Genomic DNA, 20,466 nt, shown 5'->3' on the forward strand with positions numbered 1-20,466 from the left:
GGGAGATACATCAATACAACAGGACACCAAGATGAGGAGATGGTGGGAGATGCATCAATACAACAGGACACCAAGATGAGGAGATGGTGGGAGATGCAGCACTACAAGAAGATCACGCAAGAGGTAGATTGCTATGGAAGGAAACCATGTTAGAGTTGCATTACTAACAAAGAACTTGTAAGAGTAAGTTAACCATAGAAGGACACATTGAAAGAGGAAGATGATTATAGGGTGCGTTGCAAGAGGCAGATTACAATAGAACACCCTGTAAGAGGTTGATTATTAAAGAAGGACACCTTGCAAGATGAAGAATACACTAGAAGGGCACCTTGTAAGAGGTAGATTACTATAGCACACCTTGCAAGATGAAGAATGCACTAGAAGGGCACCTTGTAAAGGTAGATTACAATAGGGCACCTTGCAAGATATAGAATACACTAGAAGGACACCTTGTAAGAGGTAGATTACAATAGGGCACCTTGCAAGATCAAGAATACACTAGAAGGACACCTTGTAAGAGGTAGATTACAATAGAGGACCTTGCAAGATCAAGAATGGACTAGAAGGACACCTTGTAAGAGGTAGATTACAATAGAGGACCTTGCAAGATCAAGAATGGACTAGAAGGACACCTTGTAAGAGGTAGATTACAATAGGGCACCTTGCAAGATGAAGAATACACTAGAAGGACACCTTGTAAGAGGTAGATTACAATAGGGCACCTTGCAAGATCAAGAATACACTAGAAGGGCACCTTGTAAGACATAGATTACTATAGGGCACCTTGCAAGATGAAGAATACACTAGAAGGACACCTTGTAAGAGGTAGATTACAATAGGGCACCTTGCAAGATGAAGAATACACTAGAAGGATACCTTGTAAGAAGTAGATTACAATAGAGGACCTTGCAAGATGAAGAATACACTAGAAGGACACCTTGTAAGAGGTAGATTACTATAGGACACCTTGCAAGATGAAGAATACACTAGAAGGACACCTTGTAAGAGGTAGATTACAATAGGGCACCTTGCAAGATGAAGAATACACTAGAAGGACACCTTGTAAGAGGTAGATTACAATAGGGCACCTTGCAAGATGAAGAATACACTAGAAGGACACCTTGTAAGAGGTAGATTACAATAGGGCACCTTGCAAGATCAAGAATACACTAGAAGGGCACCTTGTAAGACATAGATTACTATAGGACACCTTGCAAGATGAAGAATACACTAGAAGGACACCTTGTAAGAGGTAGATTACAATAGGGCACCTTGCAAGATGAAGAATACACTAGAAGGATACCTTGTAAGAAGTAGATTACAATAGAGGACCTTGCAAGATGAAGAATATACTAGAAGGACACCCTGTAAGAGGTAGATTACTATAGGACACCTTGCAAGATGAAGAATACACTAGAAGGACACCTTGTAAGAGGTAGATTACAATAGGGCACCTTGCAAGATCAAGAATACACTAGAAGGACACCTTGTAAGAGGTAGATTACAATAGGGCACCTTGCAAGATGAAGAATACACTAGAAGGACACCTTGTAAGAGGTAGATTACTATAGGGCACCTTGCAAGATCAAGAATACACTAGAAGGGCACCTTGTAAGACATAGATTACAATTGAACATCTTGTAAGAGGTAGATTACAATAGAGCACCTTGCAAGATGGAGAATACAATAGATGGACACCTTGTAAGAGGTAGATTACAATAGGACACCTTGCAAGATGAAGAATACACTAGAAAGACACCTTGTAAGAGGTAGACTACAATAGGGCACCTTGCAAGATCAAGAATACACTAGAAGGACACCTTGTAAGACATAGATTACAATTGGACATCTTGTAAGAGGTAGATTACTATAGGACACCTTGCAAGATCAAGAATACACTAGAAGGGCACCTTGTAAGAGGTAGATTACAATAGGACATCTTGCAAGATGAAAAGTACTACAGGACACTTGGAGTGGGAGGGAAAGGACACACCATGAGACACACCAAACTTCCTCCACAGAGTTGTGTAGACACCATAACAGGAACCCAAGATAAGGAAACTCATAATTGCCTTAAAAATTCAGTCACAAATATCCACAGTTCTCAGTATCGACACATCTCACTCAGAATCTTAAGTCGGAAATTATGAAAGGAAATGTGCTTTAAGGAGGATGGTACCAGAAATATAGGCATTATAAACCTAGAAGGCACCTATAATTCCCTTATAGCACAACACGAGATACGGAACTCGGCAGAAATAGTGGGTCATTGACGAGAATGGTAATGGCTTTGAATCAGCCCTCCTTCAACAATAACCACTGATCTATTCCCTCAACCACAAACAAAGTGCAGCAGGATGGCGACAGACAATGACCTTCAGACATCAAAAACTGGTCCAACAAGAGAAAACCACAATTAATATTTTTCATTTGATTTTCTAGTCTTCAAGCAATGTTTGCCAATAAGATACAGAGATTTTGTTCCCAAATTTGAACATACATGAATGCACAAATTGTCTCTTTTGAATTTCATATCCCAGACATTTATGGATTTAGAAAAAGATGCAGAATTTAGAAAATGGATCCAGACAATTCCCATCTTGGAAAGGTTTGTTGGTATGGATGGTTCAAGCATATTGTATGATCACTCCATTAGTCAAAGTTAGGGTGGAAGTGGTAGTCAGTATCTGATGTGGATAATGTGGCCCCTCTGTGTGTTAATTGTCCGATCCCATGACAGCACGTGGCTTAGTGCTCTCCTCCTTACAGACTCTCCGTCGCCTTCCAGTATAAAAAATAACTACCGGTAGTTTCTCAGACCATGTTGTCTTGTCCTGCTGACTTGTTCCTCAACTGCCAACTGCTTTGTTTTTAAATGAAGTAAACTTCACTTCCTTTTAGCATGTTGTACTAACATCCTCATAAACATCACATGATGGTTGACTTATGAATGTTTTGGAAATTGAATTCAAAGTATTATTGACCCTTAGTAATTTATTTGGCATTTTCAGTCCTGATTAATTTAATTTCTTGACAGAGTTTTTAAATCAATTAAGAAGGCCTTGAGACAAAAATAAGGAGGAACAATAATGTTATCCAAGCTGATTTGAGGTTTTTTTACTTAAAAACTACTAAAGGTTCTAAAGGTCACATTTTACTTATTTAACTGAATTAATTTGGATTTTATTGACATGAAAACAGAATGTTCTCTACTGGTAATAAACATTCATTACTATAAACTGTGACATGTTTCATTTCTTTATAAATAAAAACAGTATTACTTGAAACACTCATGACTGATTTCCTAACTTGAACTGAAGACTTAATGAAATATGAATATGTGAAATTGGAGGTATTCAGACAAACATCCTTCTGAAAGTATCAATTGTTATCTAAACTCCTTCCATTCAAGTAGGTGGTATTGTTTTACACAGAATCAGTCAATGGAAATGATTTCAAGCCATTATTCAACTGACTGAAGATCTAAAAAATGTCCATTGATTTACCCGATACAGTTGATGTATTATAATACTTTCTCTTTTCAGTGGCAAGGGAAATATTATATATATCTTGGGACCTTCAATACAACAGTTGCTTTCACAATGGAGTGGGGCCTACAGCCCTTCAACGTTCTCAATATCTGTACATATAAATAATGACATGTTGTCATGAAAACCTCACCCCCCAAAAATAGTTGTCATGAATATCTTACCAAAGGGATTCTAACTAATTTATTTCTAGTAGTAAATGACTGCTTGACAAAGCAGGGATCATGGTTTATGGGACAAGATCTGAGAAAATAACTGCAATAAAATGGTGAACAGAGATTGATTTCCAACAGATGAGTTATATGCAATTTTTGTCCAAAATTTATGTTTCATTTAGCAAATTGTTTGGCCACTTTGAAAACACTGGTCATCCTTTGTTCTCCTGATGACCTTCAAGATCAGACATTATCCTTGAGTGAATGATTACGTTTTGTGTGGGTGCTTATAATTTAATGATTGATGACAGTTTTCTCTTTTAATGGGTTCATAAGACCTGCTGCCTCTCAATAAAGAAAATTATTGAAAGATTTTCTTTGATTCCCGATTCCCATTGAGCAATGTTTCGCTAACATCAAATGTTGTATGTCTGAGATGTGCCTCCCCAAAATATAACTGTCACAATCACTCAGTATGATCATTCATTCCACGTTTATTTTAAATAATTTCTTTAAATTGTATGTCCGCTTACAAGACAATACCAATATCAGGGAAATATTCACTTTGATCAACTGTAAAAATCCCTTCGGACAAATATTACAGAGATTGAAAAATGGTCTGTTTTGAACCCATAGACTGTCAAGTCTGAATGGACACATCATGTCTTAATGAAACATGCTATTTGACAGGATGTAGGATTCCATTACGCTGTCATAATAATAATAACACCCACTCCTGCTACACCAATGATGCAAAAGTGTTAATGTTGCTAAGGAACAGAGTTTAATCTCCCAATAACTCAAGTGTTTCAAGCAATAGAAGGAGTGCTTGTTTGCTTGTCTGATTGCTGAGGTGGTGATTGTGGGTTGTTTTCATGTTGGATTGACTGCTTGTGATGTATGAATGTGAGGTTGTTTGCTTGCTAGCTCAAGAATGGTTGGTTTTAAGGTGGCTTGAGTGATAGGTTTCTCATGCGTTATTAGAGTCAGACAAATTGGTTCGTTTATGTACCTTTACCTTCCAAATCAGAAAATTATTTAAACCTTTTCTAATGCCAGACTAATCCAGCAACATGTCTACATATCACATTTTCCCCAAAACAAATAATAATACTGTGTAACAAGACAATCTGTGTTCTCTTTCATATCTCAAAATTTACAGCTACACAATTTTGCCGGTTTGTTCCTCCCAATCATACCCACTAAGACTTCACATGAAACTAAAGGATAGTATTTTTTTTTAAATAAAATGAACCCTGAAAAGGTGGGTATGTACTATACACAACGACATGGTACATGGGAGGAATACGCTTAGTCATTGATTTTTTATCTTACAAAGGGATTTTAACAAATGTTATATTTGGGAGAACACTTTCTTAATAAAGTACAAATTCTAGGACTTTTTTGGATTGACTCAGATGGGACTCAACCCCAAAATGTACTAGAATTTGTACTTTATTAAGAAAGTGATCTCCCAAATATCATTTGTTACATTTGCTTCTTTCTAAATGGCATTTTTTATTCATAGCTTTCGGCCATAGGAACCCTGGCGTGATCTAGACTGCCAGTTGTCAGACTTCTGTGTTTGTGGATGCCTTGGTGGATGAGTGGGTTAGTTCGCTGATTTTGTGTGCTGGTGATTAGGTGCCTCACTCTGGAATTGTGTGTTCCATGGGATTTTACTCAGAAAGTGGTATCCTAAAATATAACATTTGTTACTTTTGACCATTTACTAATAGGCACTGTGTATTCAAAGGGATTTTATTTTTACTTTTTTCCATCCTAATGTTTCACATTGGAGGATAAATCTGTAGTATTTATAGTATTCTGTTAATTGTTTCACATTTTCAAAATAAGTGTTTGGGTAGCTGGTGGTTGAAGTGTTATAAGGGGTGGAGGGGTAGCCTGATCATTAAAGCGTTTACTCATCATGCTGAAGACCCAGGTTTAATTCCCCACATGGTACAATGTGTAAAGCCCATATTTGGTGTCCCTCGCCAGCATATTGCTAGAATATTGCTAAAAGTGGCCTTAAACTATACTCACCCACCAATCTCATTAAAATCAGATCTAAGTTCTCGCTGTCGCTAAACAAAGATCTGAGGACATCCCATTATGGGTCACGTCAGAACAACCTTTCGCGAACTTTGACCGACAACTGAAATGACTAACAAGAAGTCGACAGCCAATTAGAAAGCAGCTTTCTCGAGCTTTACGGCACTTGTTTTAACTTGGCGACTTCCATTTCAGACTAGCTTGAAAAATATGTTGACACAGTTCTTGATTAAAATTTTGAAAACTGAACGAACATTCCAGAATGTCTAAGATATGGTTGCAATCGTATGGCATTGCTTCCTTCGTACTGTGCAATGCCTCCTCCATTCAAATGTTTATCCCACAGACGCGATAGATAGACGATAATTTTGACGGAATCAGTCATACGGGCCGTAACTGTCCTTCGGAATACCCCCTGTTAACGTTTTCAAGGTTGCATGAATAGAAAATTCATTCCGACTGTCACTTTCATGATCTGGTAAGTGCCAGAAAGTTCATTCACCACCAGTACGTCTCCTCGGTCATCCAGGAACCAGGTTGTACCCCTTTCATTGTTTCAGCCTTCAGCAATCAGATTTGAGAACAAGGACACTTATTTGTCCATATTAAGCTTATGTGCAATTGAAATTTTTCTCATGGAATATTATATGCAGTATACTTCATACTAAACCAAGTAGGATGGATCAAATGCATGGAAATTGAAATTTGTGTTGAAACTACAGCAGAAAATCTGTTATCATCAACATAACAGCAGAAAATAGGAAATATGGAATTTTCACAGAAAATGATATTAAATGTTTCATACACTTCCTTGGTTTCATGGACAAAATGTCATATTTTCATGATTTTGCTAGATCTAGATTGAAAGATTTTTTTTCTTTGTTCGGAACATTACTTGATTTTTAATTAAACCAGTACCTGTTGGGATTCAATCCTCCATCCCATTCACTGACCAGGAGATTCTCCAGTAAGTGACGGAGGAGAGGTGAAATGGGGGATTATGTCGCATTTAAGATTATTGCACTTATGGTGACAAGCATGCATATGTGTGTGTCTGTGTATGTGTGGCTGCTTGTACTAGTCAAGGCTAATGCAGGTTTTCTACTTCTATAGTTTTATAGCACTAAGATACCATGTCTCAGTTAAACATGGCCGGCCACCCCAGTCAGACACAGGACACAGACTTCGAGCCGACCAGTCCTTGTCTTATCCCATAAATTTCAAGGGACACAAGTACCATTCTTAAAGGTCTTTGGGATGATGCAGCCAGGGATGGAAGCACCAACCTTCAACTCTCTGGGCAGATGCTCCGTCAAATCGCCAACAGAGGTGGCCCAACAAAGTGGGGCTGGAGTCTCATGTTACTCAGTTTAACTTGATTTGCAACTCATGAACATATAAACTACAGAAATCACTCAGTGACGTGTTTATTGTGTTTGATAATGTGCTTCAAATAGCTTCTATCTATTACCGTAAGCCACTGGGATTTGTGGAGAGATTTTCATCAACTAATGTTTGCCTAGAGAGTGTATGAAATGGGGTTAGGATGACTTCCACTGCTTCTGATAGTCATGGATGGCTGCCCATCTGGAAAGATAGCATCTCCATGATATGGTCTGCCAAGTTAATTAAGGCCTCTTTTGTTTATATTTCTGGTTGTCCATCGACCAGCTAAAAGTCACCCAAAAATCAAAAGGAAAAATAAAACAAATTATTTGCACAACCTTCTATTGCAAACTGTGAAGGTACAATCAATGCCTCTAAGTACAGCTTTTTGTTATATAAATAAGTGATCTCATGCATCCTATAGCCTCTGATCACTGTAGACACGTAATAAGAACAGACAGTTCTCAGACAGGATCTGATTTGGTATTAAATACAATAACGCTTTCAGAGAGGACCTGATTTAATGTGTTTTCATACCATCATGGTATGACATCAAGGATTGTCAGTCAAAATACACTATGCACTATTGGGAGACATACTGTTTTCAATGTAGAACTAGATTACCTGTAGATTTAACTCTGCTGGAATGAATTTGGAACCGAACACGCAGTTTGAAGTGGGCACCCTAAGAAAATTAAGCAAGTCTTGCAAAGATTAGTTTCACACTTTAATGTCATCACCCACTCATGGTGATGCAAAAATATGATCAGATACAGCAAACGCCAAATTTCAGGTTGTAACCAATTGTACATTTCATGATTTCAAAATGCCCACTTCCAATGACTGTAAAAGAAAAACTTTTCCAAAAAGACTATAGTGTCCAAGGTGATGCTGTCATATCAGCAATTTCAATTAGAGATGGTTATTGTGATTTGAAACTTCAAATTATTCAATTTATGGTCCCGGGTATTACACTTTAGCCAGTATTGTTGGCTGAGTCAGCATTCCTGGCACAATTACCCTGAGCAGGTTTCAAGCTTACAGCAGTGATAATGCTGACTCCGGTGGAAGCCCTTGATGTACTGTAATGCTGTAACGCATGAAAACGACACCAAGTAATATCCTGCCTCGTGATTGACAGTCATCTGTCACAGTGCGTAGGGTCTTCATCAGGTCTGATGGAGACATATAGACATAATCCATTTCCTTCTTCACATAAAAAAATCAATTTGTAGTTATTTATCAATACTGTTTAATGACACGAGATTGATATTTCTATTGTTATTTATAACTAAAATACAAATGGTAATGTTTGTTTGAAAAAGCATGAAAATCTATAAAATGCAGATATTTCCTTCAAATTACAGGCCAGGTTGACAAAACAATTTGAATTGATGCTGCAAGACAATGTTAGACAGGAAGTTTTATTTAAGTTCCCATTCCTTACTTCAGATGTGTCCTTTGAGTAATAACATTCTCATTAAAATGAAACTTTAGTGTGATGGCATATATAATATACATGGCAGTACAGCATACAGAAAGACGAAAAAATATCTTATCATCAATGAACATTTACTGCAATAGTAAAAAACTTGATTGGTAAAAACCCATCATGTTTTCATTTCAAGCAAAGTCATTTCACCGTTGTGTCATTCCAATGTCATTTAGAGCAAGGGTTCTTCCTCATGTGCCCCATGAGGATTCTGGTGCAGAATAGGATGTCATGACCTGTGCTTGTTTATTTGAGCTAGATAACATAAGGATCAGTTGGTTCGATTTTGTGAGCTGATTATGTGCCATATTACTGGTTTTACCATCTCCATGGTCTGGTGGATCATGGACCTATATAACAAGTCCGTGGGTGGATAGAGCAACTGCTTGGAGGGCTTAAGGTTGGTGGTTTGATCCCCTGGCTGGTCATATCAAAATATGTCAAAAGATGGTACTTGTTTTTACCCTGCCTGGTGCACAGCATTAAGAGGATAAAACACGGACTGTCTGGCTTGGTGTCAATACTGTAAATCTTGAAATTAATGCATCTCCACATTAATACGACTGCTGACTCCTAGACTCAATATTAGTATTAAAGTTCACTGATTGGTATGAGGAGAAGGTGTCAACAAACTTGAAGGCAGATGACAAGACAAAGGCTGTAGATCTGTGATGAAGCCTTTCAGTGTGAGTCTTTGATGCAGTGTTGCATGGGTGGTCTGCTGGAGTACTCAATGATGCCTAGTTTGACATGAGTGAGTAGAGGATGCAATTTGAGTGCACACTGATCCATGGACAGAAGTAGGAATTATTTTTTATTAAACATATTTTATTTGTCCAAAAAAAGACAAAGGGATTGGGCACAAGTGCACCACTTATTATCGCCTTCTCCCTAAGAAGAATAACTAGTGATGTGAACATGCATCAGTCGGTACATTTGGTAGATTATTATTATTGTTGTTGTTATTATTGTATCTGGCATGCATATGAATAGTTGCTCAACTGCTGGTTTATTTACAAGCCGTCATCAAATAGCTGTAATATTGCTGGCTCTGACTGAACAACATTCATTCACACACTGAATTAGCACTGACACAAGCTATACAGAATGGTCTTTGGTAGGGCTGGGACAGGTAACTCGGGTCGGTTGGTACTGAGAAGGACCCAGGTACCCACAAGACTACCTGTACCCGTGGTTGATCACATGATATATTGTTTAATGACAAAAATTATCTAGAACTCTATGGTTACACTACAAGTCACTAATGTTCGCATTTCTTTCTGACTATGCACCCATTCCTTCTGACCTTTATAGGTTTGAATAAAGATAAAACTTCATTCATCTTCAGTGTATGCACGACCTGATCGTTCCGTACATGTATCTAAATACATTTTGCCAGGGCTACGGTCAAACTATTTCAAACTGGACATTTTATACCCTACTCTTGAGACCTACAGCGGGTACCCCTGTAGGGTCAGGTAATAGGGGGTCAGGTACACAGGTAGTAAATTTGGATTCGTCCCAGCCCTATTCTTGGGTCTTTTCTACCTCATGAATATGTAACTCGCTTTGTCCTTTATGCTGCCATGATAAAGCTGCATTATTTACAACATTAATTGGCTCACCCAGAATCAAATACAGGATTTTGAAAAAAGGATAAAAACACTTTGGGTCCACTAGTGGACTCATCCTCCCACCACCACCCCTCCTCTGGATCTGCTAGTGGACTCACCCCACCATTGTGTCCTGACACCCCTCTAGATCTGCTAGTGGATTCACCCCACCATTGTGTCCTGACACCCCTCCTCTGGATCTGCTAGTGGACTCACCCCACCAATGTGTCCTGACACCCCTCCTCTGGATCTGCTAGTGGACTCACCCCACCATTGTGTCCTCACGACCCTCCTCTGGATCTGCTAGTGGACTCACCCCACCATTGTGTCCTGACACCCCTCCTCTGGATCTGCTAGTTGACTCACCCCACCAATGTGTCCTGACACCCCTCCTCTGGATCTGCTAGTGGACTCACCCCACCATTGTGTCCTGACACCCCTCCTCTGGATCTGCTAGTGGACTCACCCCACCAATGTGTCCTGACACCCCTCCTCTGGATCTGCTAGTGGACTCACCCCACCATTGTGTCCTGACACCCCTCCTCTGGATCTGCTAGTGGACTCACCCCACCATTGTGTCCTGACACCCCTCCTCTGGATCTGCTAGTGGACTCACCCCACCATTGTGTCCTGACACCACTCCTCTGGATCTGCTAGTGGACTCACCCCACCATTGTGTCCTGACACCCCTCCTCTGGATCTGCTAGTGGACTCACCCCACCATTGTGTCCTGACACCCCTCCTCTGGATCTGCTAGTGGACTCACCCCACCAATGTGTCCTGACACCCCTCCTCTGGATCTGCTAGTGGACTTACCCAACGATTGTGTCCTGACACCCCTCCTCTGGATCTGCTAGTGGACCCCAACATTGTGTCCTGATAGTGTCATTTAGCGCCATGTCATTCCACCATTCACATCCTATTTAGACAGTGATGAGGCACCATTCTCTGCTAATGAGGTTACACAAGCAAGATAGATGGGTCTGGGATAATTGATACAGTCTGTTGATGAGTACTCATCAGAGCATCATATTAATGACGAGAGGGTGTTGCTGAGCAGTTCAAGGCTAGATGCCTTACAATTACAACCCATTGATACCAGTATCTCATCACTGAAATCACTATGTAACAACCAGAACCCTCACAATGACCCCCAAAGAGACAAGAACCATCAAGTTTCAATCCAGACAGTTAACAGTTGTGCTGTGATGTAGATGCCCACTCAAGGCATTGCTGTAATGCCCCAACATGGCCGCCAGCAGATCCAAAGAGTCCGGTCAACACGATATCGTTATGTTCCGTTTCTGATGCGTCTAGGCCTAATCTGGCCATCAAGGACTGTGGTACAAGCAAGGGAGCAATTCACCCCCACGCAATTGTCCGACAGGATAGCTTCAGAGGGCAGTCTTATGGCAATCATCTTGGCTAGGAATGTAGTACATATAATTACTCAGGAGTTTTGATGTAGGCAGTAAATCCTTTTGGCTGTATATCACCCATTACAGCCATAACAAGGTCAGGACTGTTCAAGTTTGAGAAGTCTTGTCTCGGGGCATACTTCATCCACTGATACTCTTCAGGTTGGTGGATCAAATCCCTTGGGGATTCTGGGAAGTGGAGATCACTCCACGAGGATACAGAGACAAAAATCACCTGTTATGGTACAATAAATAAATTGCAAGGATTCATTCCATGGCAATTGACTGGCTAACCGAGTAATATTTTTTTGCAATGCCCACTACCAGACTTCTGTTTCCTCATTGTTAATATTAAAGTGGGTGGGGCTTGTTTTGCATTACTGCACTGAACGATGTCACTGATTTCGTATCGTCTACAATTTTTGTGTGTTAATTATTAAATAAGCAGTCTGTGAAGCAAGGGCGGATCCAGCATTTTTAAAAGGGAGAGGTCCAAAATATCAAAAGCTTCTTGTAGATAATTTTATTGCCTACAACTTACTACCGGTACATTTGGTTTTCAAAGGGCAGGGGGAAGGGGGTACAGACCTGGACCCACCTCGAGTTCTGGATCCGCCTATGTGAAGTTATTATTGTTGGCTAATTTACTTATAAGAATTGTCTTCAACATATCTGCATTTATCGAGGTATTAATGTAAAAAACAATGTGTGCACACTTTCCAGGGATTGTGCAAAGTGTCCACATCGTTTTTTCAGTTTATACGTAAAAAGTCAATTCTTAGTTGAGTCAAACAAACATTACTCCTTCAGACACAATCCCTCTCTATTTAACTGGAATTTCTCTATTTCGGTAACCCTAACTCATTGAAACATTTTAGGAGTGCCATATCTGCCTATATATGAATGAGTGAGTGAGTGAGTGGATGAGTACTAATATTGCTGATACTGCTCTTATTTTGCTGATATTGCTGATACAGCTCTTAAATTGCCGATACAGCTATTAGATTGCTGATACAGCTCTTAGATTGCTGATACAGCTCTTATATTGATGATACAGCTATTATATTGCTGATACAGCTCTTATATTGCTGATACAGCTATTAGATTGCTGATACAGCACTACTATTACTGATACATTCCCTCATGAATGAATGCTGTCCCTCGTCAAAGGGACGAGATTAACTTGGGACAGATAATCTGTAATTCCTTCTGTAAGAGGAAATAATATCAGGATTAACGAGTGAGTTGAACATTGTTTCAGTGAATATGGCATTCAAATCCAGCTACTAACATACTGACATGCCTAAGGGCACATAACTCAGTGGTGTCTGAGGTCAGTGGGCCACTTGTGATTGGAAAAATACATAGGAACAAAATGTAGGTACCCTATGACCTGAGTAAGTGAGTGAAAGAGTTGGGTTTAACGCCGCTTTTAACATTATTCCAGTTATATCACGGCATGTCAGCTTAATGTGGGAGGAAAGCCCGAAGTGATGCAGGTCTCAGACATTTACCACTTTGGTGAAACCCACGAGCACGGGTATGGTGCTGACAAACCTAGAAACATAATCGGGGCGAACCGGGATTCGAACCCACAATCATAGGTTTCTGGCGTGCCTAAGGGACGCAACTCTGCACAGCGAATCGCGTCGCCTTAGACGACTGGGCCACCCGTGCCCTGTACTTGCCAAGCATTTAGAGAACAATTCCACCATGAGGAATTGGTGATTATCTGCTGAATATGAATGATGTAAGCCCCTTGGCGACAGACTAACAGCATTCATTCACAAGGGGCAGATTAAACCTGTTATTGCAAGGCTAGAGTAGATTATTACAAATAATACTCTTGTCATTTTTAGAGATGTGATGATAAAAATTGTAAGAAACCTCAACTCTACAGAGAACTGAAGTCGGCCAAATGATGAGATGACATTATATTATCAATTTTTGACATCTTCCTTGTCACTGACATTGGACAACATCATATCTCATATTTCACAAAAATTAAGCAATGCCATGGAATATCGTTACAACTGACTAATCGTCATTGGGAAGCTCTAAAATGCACAGGGGCAAATATCAGATCTACCATTCTGGGTAATATTAATTTGTAATGATAGTAGCAGCAGGAAAAAAGTCTTATTTCCTCAGATGACATAAACCTTGTTTGGCAGCAATATAATTTCCTATGTCAGACCTTGTACCCTTGAGCTGCAATATACAAAACATGGCCACATAGCTTCATTTCTCATCTTCATTAAAATTCTACTCAACTTTGGTGCTTCATTCACAAAGAGAAATGCTTTGAATAGATAACATTCAAGTCATCAGTATTTATCATGCTCAAACTGTTTTATTAAATACCCTCTGTTTATTTGCAAAGGTCATTTGGTTCCTGCGAAAGCCTCTTATGCGTTGAGAGTGGTCGTTAATCATCATGAATATCTGCACTGATAATCTTGTGTATTGTCCTTATAAAAGCTGGAACCCTGGCTCAAGAGTAGCAGCTTTTGTATATAAATGTGTTTATTAAAGCAGCTACTGTTAATTTGGAGGAGAATTGTTACTCTTGGGAAATGACACTGAGAATTCTGGCTTAAATGGAGTTTCTGTTTCTTCCGTTCCAATGGATGATGGCCTCGTTACAGTACTAAAGTTATTTTCCACAGGGTAGTGTTAAGAAAACTGTACAATTTTGTACTTGATGTAAGGGTCAAAGTATTCAAGATCCCCTGGGGTACCACACAAATAACTACTGTAGCTGAAGAAAGAAACAAATCAGGAAATGGGTCTTGTGAAAGACAGCGACAAAATTGTGAGTTAGTGTCAGTAGGTCAAGTTTCATGATAAGACAATGCCTGAAGAGTGGGTGAGTGAGTGAGTGAGTTACTTTGGTCTGTATTTCAGTCATATGATGCTGTGTCATCTTAATGTGGGTAAGAAAGAAGGTCACAAATTCAGGTCATTGATGCAGGTCACAGACATTTACCAAAGGACATGGATTGGTGCTGACAGATCAAGGATTGAAATAGGACCTACAATCACTGAATCCTGCCATGACCAAAGGGGTGCAACACTGCAAAGCAAGTAGCAAGGAAAGCTTGAACTCATGTCAGTCTTAGATGTTTACCAAAATGATGAAATCTATGAACACAGGCATGGTGCAGACAAACCTGGTACATAATCAAGGCAGATCACAGATTCAAACCCAGGTGTCTTGCATATCTGAGGAATGTAACTCTGTGCAGCAAATTTCAGTGCTTTAGACAACTGGGCCATCCATGGTTCCCTATCATGAATGAGCTACTATAAAACTTGTCTGTCTGGACACTTCTAGTCTAGAAACATCCTTCATGTTGAGAACATCTACATGTAATGAAGGGACAAATGCTACATTTTACTTTTAATCAGATAATTTGTTAATCTGGACAATTTCATTGTGGATTAACAGGATTTTACTGTGGTGTAACAGGATTTCAAAGTGGATTAAGAAGACTTCACTGTGGATTAACAGGATTTCACTGTGGTGTAACAGGATTTCATGGTTGATTAAGAAGATTTCACTGTGGATTAACAGGATTTCACTGTGGTGTTACAGGATTTCACGATGGATTAAGAAGATTTCACTGTGGATTAACAGGATTTCACTGTGGATTAACAGGAATTCACTGTGGTGTAACAGGATTTCACAGTGGATTAAAAAGATTTCACTGTGGTGTAACAGGATTTCACAGTGGATTAAGATTTCACTGTTGATTAACAGGATTTCACAGTGGATTAAGATTTCACTGTTGATTAACAGGATTTCTCTGTGGATTTACAGGGTTTAACTGTGGATTAACAGGATTTCACAGTGGTGTAACAGGATTTCACAGTGGATTAAGAAGATTTCACTGTGGACTGACAGGATTTCAATGTGGATTAACAGGAATTCACTGTGGTGTAACAGGATTTCACTGTTCACCAAATAACTGAATACTCTTTGCTTGTTTGTACCTGATTAACGTCTCCAAGTTATTCAGTGTTATGCTGTCTTACAGAAATATTTAACTTTTAAACATACAGTGCACTGGCTGCCCTGCCCTGCATCTCATGGCATCCTGGTGCCTTGCATGCCACAACCTAACCATGTTGCTTTAGAGCTCTACAAGAGAAGACATTTTTTTGTGATGTATGTGTTTTTTACCTGATGTATGTGCTAGCATTGGGTTCATTGTGTCAAAGTTGTACTGCAAAATTGAAATAAGAGGATTTTTTTCTTCATGTACACTATAAACTGACTTTTCCTTGAAGTTTGAGTCATAAACAAAACTGATTACGTTTCACCATAGGATAAACCATTTGTGACTGCAAAAAGGCAACAACTACATTTACTATCGTAACTATTTCTACTGTACTTGACACAAATTGGAATGCCAATCATACCTAATACCACAGAACAATGGTGTGTCAATGATTGCTATCACCACTGACACACACTGGAGTCTCAATAACACCCATCACTATTAACACACACAAGAGTCCCAATAATACCTATCACTATTAACACACACTGGAGTCTCAATAACACCCATCACTATTAACACACACTACAGTCCTAAAGTACTGTTAGAAATGCTAGAAAAATGCTTTTCTGGATTCGTTTAATAAATACGAGTCATAGGACTATATAAAGTGCAAATATCAAAATAACGCAAATTGCCCTAATCTAGCCTGTCTTAACTGATATGTGATTACCCTCTAAATGCACTTTTACAGGTAAAATGATGATAAACTTAGAAAATATTTGTGTGTTGTTATGCATGTATGAAACGGCCTATAACCTGAGGTAATTACCTAACACCTGTCCCGAGGGGATGACCTCACACCGTCCCGTGCATTCTCACAGGTGCAGTTGTCAAAATGTCTCAAAATATTGCTGTTATTGTACTTAATTGACATGTGCCTTGATGGGGTAGCAATTTAGGATATGTACTGCATTATATTTGCTTGGAAACATGATGGAATAGTTAAGAGCTATGAAACGGGATGAGTATTGGAAGGTTGCAGTTTTGGAATCAAGAAGTATTTGTTGTTCTACAGATGGTTTCTTTTGGTAGCATTTATCTCCGCTGATGACGTATATGAATCTGTACTTTTGAATGTCGTGTTATGTCTTGCCACGAATCCTTTACATTTAGCCAAGAAAGGCACAACAGGGTTGAGCTCACAATGTCTGACTGGGGTATGTAAGACAACGTGACCATGTTGTGCCGCCAGCACCTATGTCATGTACTTTACTGGTTTCTTATTCAGCCTAATTTTCTCCATGAGTTAAACTATCATATGGTCTGAAGTCGACTATGTCATATATTCCTGTATGGTCGCCTTCAGACTACTCATGGTTGGGGCGACAGTATCTTATTCCCGGACGTTATATTAATTGGCGTTATTCATGACAATGACACTGACGTTGTTTAAAATGGTTTTAAAAAGTTCCAACCAGTCTGGTGCCCTATAATTTCCTGATGAAAATCACCAGTTTTCTTTTTCACCTCGAAAACTAGCAGACCTTCATCAATAGACCCCATATAATGGGTTACGGTGTGCGAAACATTGACATGATTTCCTTTACCGGATTGTACCATGGGTGCCTTTTGTCCATCTGTAGTCAGTGGAATGATTCCTCAAGGTAAATTATCTGGACGCCCTGACAGTGAGAGTTATGAATGGTCCGGAGATAATCTGACCTCATAGACAGGATGGCATATTTTCCCCTGAAAACTGCTCGGACATCGCCATGCACAGTGTATCGAAATTCCATCTCTTGGAGAGCAATAGTTAGTGCAGTCCGGGAAACATTAATTGTATCTTTAATTTCCTCCCGATTTCTGATACAAGTCAGGGTTGCTTTCTGCTCACAAAGCTTGTACACCGTAAAAAAAAAGCTGTATCAAAGCTGTCTAACATCCTTTTACGTCCCAGTTTGGTTTTTAAGACCACCCCTATACCTGATTTGTTTACCATACTGTAGACTTGATGGTATCTATTGAAAACCCCATAGCTTTGGCAGTTTTGTAATTCATCCTATCTAAATTAATAAATGGTTTCCCTCTATCTCTCTAAAGTGTAAAGAACTTCTATACATTTCCCAGTACAGCCTCCATGTTGTGTACCATGGCAATGGCTATGAAAGTGTAATGTAAATTGCATCATGGGAGCAATGTTAACAAAACAAACGCAGCGTCATTTTGTTATTTTAGAAGATGCACATCTAGAATTTTCTCCAAATGACTTTTGTGTGTGGATTAGATGTTTTATGAAGACTACATTATTATCATTATAACAGAGTCATGTGCGCATATTTCTATAGTCCGTTTCAGACTGCCATCATTGAACTTAGAATAAATGTGAACTTCCTGTTTTCGTTCAAATTTGTCTCCTGTAAATTTGTCGATAGGACTCCTTGTAACTGAAATACTTCAAACCACAGGTAGGTCGATCGGTAGTTACTCAATATTTCAATAATAACAGGCTGTGAAAAGTTATATACTTTTTTAACAGGCTAAAAGCATTTTTCTAGCATTTCCGACAGTACTTTAATATAATACCCATCACTATTAACACACACTGGAGTCATAAATAATACCCATCACTATTAACACATACTGGAGTATCAATAACACCCATCACTATTGACAGTCTGGACATCCAACACCCATCACTATTAACACATACTGGAGTATCAATAACACCCATAACTATTGACAGACTCGACTCCCAATAACTCCCATCACTATTGACAGACTGGACATCCAACACTCATCACTTTTAACACACACTGGAGTATCAATAACACCCATCACTATTGACAGACTCGACTCCCAATAACTCCGATCACTATTGACAGACTGGACTCCCAATAACTCCCATCACTATTGACAGACTGGATTTCCAACACCAATCACTATTGACAGACTCGACTCCCAATAACTCCAATCACTATTGACAGACTGGACTTCCAACACCCATCACTATTGACACACACTGGAGTATCAATAACACCCATCACTATTGACAGACTGGACTTCCAACACCCATCACTATTGACAGACTCGACTCCCAATAACTCCCATCACTATTGACAGACTGGACTTCCAACACCCATCACTATTGACAGACTCGACTCCCAATAACTCCCATCACTATTGACAGACTGGACTTCCAACACCCATCACTATTGACACACACTGGAGTCTCAATAACACCAATCACTATTGACACACTAGAGTCCCAATAACTCCCATCACTATTGACAGACTGGACTTCCAACACCCATCACTATTGACAGACTCGACTCCCAATAACTCCCATCACTATTGACAGACTGGATTTCCAACACCCATCACTATTGACAGACTCGACTCCCAATAACACCCATCACTATTGACACACACTGGAGTCTCAATAACACCAATCACTTTTGACACACTAGAGTCCCAATAACACCCATCGCTATTAACACACACTGGAGTCCCAGTAACACCCATCACTATTAACACACACTGGAGTCCCAGTAACACCCATCACTATTAACACACTCTAGTCTCAATAACACTCATCACTATTGACAGACTGGATGTCCAGTAACACCCATCACTGTTAACACACACTGGAGGATTAATAACATCCATCACTATTAACACACACTGGAGTCTCAATAACACCCATCACTATTGACACACACTGGAGTCTCAATAACACCCATCACTATTGACACACACTGGAGTCTCAATAACATCCATCACTATTAACACACACTGGAGTTAGTAGTGTTTGGTTCAGCAAATAATAAGAGAGTGAGTGAGTGAGTGAGTTGGGTTTAATGCGGCTTTTGACAGTATCCCCGTTATGTCGCGGCGCGTCAGCTTAATGTGGAAGGAAAGCCCAAAGTGATGCAGGTCTCAGACATTTACCACTTCGGTGGAAACTAAGAGCACGGGTATGGTGTTGACAAACCTAGAAACATAATCGGGGTGAACCGGTTTTGGAACCCACAATCATAGGTTTCTGGCGTGCCCAAGGGACGCAACTCTGCTCAGCGAATCGCAGCGCCTTAGACGACTGGGCCACCCATGCCCCCGCAAATAACAAGAACAGTTGATAGTTACAAGCTTCATGATGCCTAAAGACAATGTCGGCTAGTAGACACAGAAGCTTGTGGCACCAACTGTAACTCTTCTAAAATACTGAATGAAACATGGGGAAAATTATTTCTGAACATCAAACAGTATTAAATCAGTAATGCTAACTTCTTAAACAATAGTCATACACAGATTGTCACTAACGTTGAAGGTATTTCAAGAATACATTGCTGTCTTCTGATTTCTGATGGCAGTAAGTAGCCGTATGTTCTTCTTATCAAGCCACCTTGAAGAAATCAAAAACTCCATGCACATGGCAACCATCCCACCCAGTTACTGTTAATCTAATCAATCAGCATAACATGTATGGCTTAAGTAATTAATTACCTGGCTATCAACTAATATTTCTATTGTATAAACTGTTATCAAATCCGCTGTGATCAAATCTATCATTTATTGGATGAATCATGTTTTTGTTTATTGCCCTTATTGAATTATAAGGTCTGTCTGATCTCATACACTGTTAGCTCTGCTCTAAAATGAATATAATTTTTTGTTATTTCAAACAAGCTGTTGGACAGAAAACTGTTGAAAATGCAAATGGATTACATCATCAGATATGCCAGTTAAAGTCTGAAGGAAAAGGTTCAGCCAGGTCCAACAGGCTCCTTAATAC

At 39.4% G+C, this 20,466-nt stretch overlaps 1 long non-coding RNA gene across 1 annotated transcript in view; it reads right to left on the bottom strand.

The window, feature by feature from the left end:
* LOC124131499 overlaps positions 1-20,466 on the bottom strand; it is a 121,566-nt gene that overhangs the window by 100,588 nt on the left and 512 nt on the right. The window lies entirely within an intron of this gene.

This window comes from Haliotis rufescens, unplaced genomic scaffold (genome assembly GCF_023055435.1).
Source record: "Haliotis rufescens isolate VD_foot unplaced genomic scaffold, xgHalRufe1.0.p SCAF_1, whole genome shotgun sequence".
NCBI classification, from domain to species: Eukaryota; Metazoa; Mollusca; class Gastropoda; order Lepetellida; family Haliotidae; genus Haliotis; species Haliotis rufescens.